Source organism: Humulus lupulus, chromosome 3 (genome assembly GCF_963169125.1).
Source record: "Humulus lupulus chromosome 3, drHumLupu1.1, whole genome shotgun sequence".
Classification (NCBI taxonomy): domain Eukaryota; kingdom Viridiplantae; phylum Streptophyta; class Magnoliopsida; order Rosales; family Cannabaceae; genus Humulus; species Humulus lupulus.
Window position 1 is genome coordinate 94,393,287 of NC_084795.1, and position 4,640 is coordinate 94,397,926.

At 28.0% G+C, this 4,640-nt stretch overlaps 1 long non-coding RNA gene across 1 annotated transcript; it reads right to left on the minus strand.

The window, feature by feature from the left end:
- Window positions 1-3,889: 3,889 nt before the first annotated feature.
- Window positions 3,890-4,422, minus strand: LOC133821257 (uncharacterized). The gene is made up of 3 exons (XR_009887415.1): window positions 4,372-4,422; window positions 4,166-4,283; window positions 3,890-4,074 (listed from the first exon to the last, which is right to left on the minus strand). It is a non-coding gene; the product is annotated as an uncharacterized LOC133821257 (long non-coding RNA).
- Window positions 4,423-4,640: the final 218 nt, after the last annotated feature.

Below are 4,640 nucleotides of genomic sequence, written 5' to 3' on the forward strand. Positions count from 1 at the left end.
TTGACAAAAATAAGTTAATTTAAATGAAATTTATCAACAATTAACAATAGTTAATTTAAATTTCATCTATCAACAATCAACTTGGTTTAGGTTAATTTAAAAAAAATATTAATTTAATTTAAATAAGATTTATCAACAATTAACCAAAGTTAATTTAAATCCCATTTATTAAAAAAATATTTTATTAATTGGTTGAAAAAAATGATAGTTTTCAAAATTTAACCAAATTAAAATTTTAAAATCAATATCTTAATTGTTTTTAAAAAATATCTTGTGTTGTTACAACTATTAGCTAATATTTTAACAATTTAAAAAAATAAAATATAAATAGTTATAACAATCCTAAAATATCTTAAAACAGTTAATCAAATTCAAATATCCATAAAAATATCTAACTAACAATATTCAAATTTCAAATAACTTAAATATTAAAAAATATAGAATAAAAAGATATTTATATTTTCAAATAAAGATTTAATAAAAATATATTAAGAATTTAAAAGAAATTATCTTAAATATTTGATATCTTAATTATAATATTTTAAAAGATTTAAAATTAAGTTGTTAGTCTATTTTTAAATTATAATTTGAATCTACGTAGAAAATATCTAATTATTTAAATCTCAACTACAAAAATATCTTATTTAAAAAAAAAAAAATTTAAATGATAACAAAAAGATATTTTTGGTTTTGATTATAAATAATTTATTTTCACAATTTTTTTTAATTTAAAAAAATGGATGAATAGTAATCGGTATTGTTCATCGCGCGCGAGGTGGCTGGTGCGCGCATGGGCAGCCAGGCCAAAAAATATCCAAAAATTTTTTGAGTAATTTTTCAAACCAAAACTATTTTCTAATTGATTTCTAATATGTTTTACACAAAATAAAGCATATATAAAAAAATTAATAGCATAGAAAACACTACAAAATAACCTAAAAATTGCTAATAATCACATAAATCAATATGCTATATAAAAACATGAAAACCATACAATTATTCAAACACATCAAATAATCCAATTTTTAACATGTTCATGCATGAAAATAAAGATTACCAAAGGCTCTCAGGCCAATTGTTTAGGAAAACTTATACAAGATCTTTATTTTATTTTCATGTAGATCTAATACTAAACAAATTAATATGAGATAACCTAGAATATGTTTCTAAAATTGAATTCAAAGAGAAAAAAAGATAAGAATACTTACAGTATACGCAACGGAATGAAATAGTCTTTCCTTCAGTTTCTCTAACTCTTGTATCCTTTCTGTCACAGAGTATTATCAAGAAACTGAACTGTTCTTCTAATTTCTTCACAACCTTCCAATGTATCCTTAGAATCACCTAGAGTAGTGTGGGCAATTCTCAACACATGAGATAGATACAGAGAGAAGACGAGAAAAGAATAAAGAGTCTTAGAAAATTACTTGTGTTTAGAGAGAATCTAAAACCTATCAAAAAATCTTACTTGTGACTTGTCAATTTTGACTTCTCTCTAAGCACTCATTTTATAGACTCAATTAGGCCATTTAATTTAATTAAAAAATCAATAAAATAATAGTCAATTAGCAACCCTAGGTTGAAATTACCATGGGCTTTATGCCCGTAAAATTTCCCATTTGATTACAAGTCTATTGGACTTAAAATCAAGGCATGTATTATTTTCTATTGATTCAATTAATTAAATAATTCTTTAAATCCTTTATCAAATTAATTATTTATAATTTGAACCTTGATTTAAACTTATTTATTAATTTAGATACCAATTTATCTTAATTAATAAATCTACCCTAATTTCTCTTTTCCTTTCTCAATTACATAACTCTGTGAAACTATCCAAAATTGACCTGGTCAACTTTGATAATTCTAATTGATAATTAAATCAATTAATTGAGACTATCTAGATAACTTTATCCAAGGTACAATGGGAACCATGGGCCTATGAAATCAAGCTCCAATAAGTTATCATAAATCTAACAAATAAATTTACTAACTTATTAATTCCTCGTGACTCTACTATAGACTCGAAATTGCACTCTTGAATTCATAGAACGCTCTATAACAAATATAGACACGCTATTAATTATCCATTGTTACCACCACAATTGTCACTCAATCCTCTATAGACGGTCTACAATGAAATGGGACTAAAATACCGTTTTACCCCTCATTGTATTTTATCCTTAAAACACTTAGTTCCTTGTAAACGATATTTCAGTAAACTAATTTAATTACTGAAATGAGATCTCTATCATTTAACACGTTGAACCAAACTAAAAGGAAACCATCGTTTCACTTCTTCATCAGAAGCTATAGATGTTCATTTCTATGATTAACACTCCCACTCAATTATACTACCGAGTTCCCAAGATGTAAGTATGGGCTAGTCCATAGGGTTAGCTGGTAACGAACAAGTCAAAGAACTCAAATAATACAATCAGTTAGAATACTAACCACTTAGAATTGAGATTGAATTGACCTATGGTCAACTATATGATATGACGAGAATAGATAATAACGGAATGTTTACTTATCTTATCAACTGTTAATATCGGTCTAGTCCAATGTAACAAATACATCCAATCTTATCTAGGGGTGCCCACGGGTCGGATTTTCGGGTTTCGGGTTCATCGGGTTCGGGTTTTGCGGGTTTCGGGTTACGAAAAATGGTACCGAAACCGATCCGAAATTTTCAGATTTTTCGGGTTCGGGTTCAGTCGGGTTCGGGTGTAATTTCGGGTTTGATGGGCCATTTCTGATTTTGGGCCGAAATGCCCAGATTTGAAAAAATGCCATTTTTTTTTCAAAATTGCCATTTTTTTTTCAAAAATACCATTTTTTTTCTTTCAAAAATATCATTTCTTGGCAGTTTCAGTAGTACTATGTGCGAATATTATCTTATCTCATAGGCACACCCCACGAAAAAAAAAAGATTTTTTTTAAATAAATAAATTTTAACTAAAAAAAGTTCTTAGAAAGAAAATAGATCTTTTTGATGATTTTTTTTAACAAGCCAATCCATTAGTTTTTAACATATAATTCAATTTGACCCATAAAATATAAAAAAAAATATTTAAAAAAAATTAGTTGATAGATCTTTGCTCCTTTTGAGACACAAACTTAAACTTCAATTGAGCTTAGCTGAAGAAGCTACTAATAAACACAAGTCAACCTCTAAAACCCAATTGGGGTTTTTTAAGTCTTCCTTTCCCACTATTTTTAAAGAGCATCATTATTGGTTTATTAGAAAAATTTGTACGATATGATATAATGATAGCTTAGTTCATCTAGAAGAAATGGTGGCCTTTTATTTTATTATTATTTGTTCTACTAATTTTCATAAAATACCACAAAGCATCCAATTTAATTTATCAGATAATCCAACAAACAAACAAAAAGCTATACTTTAAAAAATCAAATGGAAGCTTCATACAACCTTATGCTAGCTCAAACAAACTCATAATAACAAAAACGTAATTATAAACATAACAACATTATAACCAAATGAAATGTGTTATATATATCAAACTTTGCTATATAGATTTATTTATATATATATATATATAAAAGCCACTACACAGCTAACTCATATCAAACCTAACAAAAACCACATTCTTCCCCAAAAAAAAAACTATCTTCTTTTTTCGTAAGTCTACAAAGCATGATCATATCAAACACACTATTACTACAACATGTCAACCCACCCCACCACCCCTAATAATACAATTTCTTCTTTTTTTGTAAGTAGTCTCTACTCTCTACAAGCATGATCATCATCAAAGAAAGAAGAAAAAACAAAGAACTGAACTAAAAATAATCTAATCCAATACAAAAGAACACACTAATCCTAACTAGAACTTTGACCAATAAAAAAGAAGAAGTAGAAGAAAAAACTGCAACCATAAATAAACAACGATAAAATCCATAAACTTAAGTACATAACTAGTTAACCACAAAACCAAAATAAAGTCCATAAGTCGTCTACAACCATAAACATTAAATTAAGTCTATAAAAGTTCAAAATACATGACCAGCAAAAGTCCATGCCCTTTCCTTCTTTCCTTTCCTTCATTCCTTTCAAAATTCAAATAAGAAAAATTAGTAAAGAAAAGAAATCAAGGATAATAAATAACATAAAGGCAGGTAGGCATGAATAAATTCTTACAAGCAATTGCAATTCTTTTAATTTGTAGATTGTTGTGCAGCAGATGAGGCTGAAGACTGAAAATTGACGGAGGATGAAGCTGGCCCAGGCCCAGCACTTGTAGGATCATTGGTCATCTCTACAAATATTTTTAATATAAAAGATAAATATTAGATTATAAAAAAAATTCACACACTTAAAATAAATATTAAAATGTATTAAACTACCTGACTCAAGATACTCTGATGTTTGAAGCGCTTCTTCTTCTTCCATATATTCTTGAGTTATGATGGGTTGATGTGATCCGCTCCACCAGTTATTGAGACAAATTAATGCTTCGACCATCCTTGGGCTTAGTGAGCTTCTAAAAGGATCTAAAATTCGACCTCCTATAGAAAATGCCGCCTCAGAAGCAACGGTGGTAACTGGTATAGCTAACACATCACGAGCCATGAGTGACAAGATCTTGTACTTACACCCACTACTAGCCCACCAT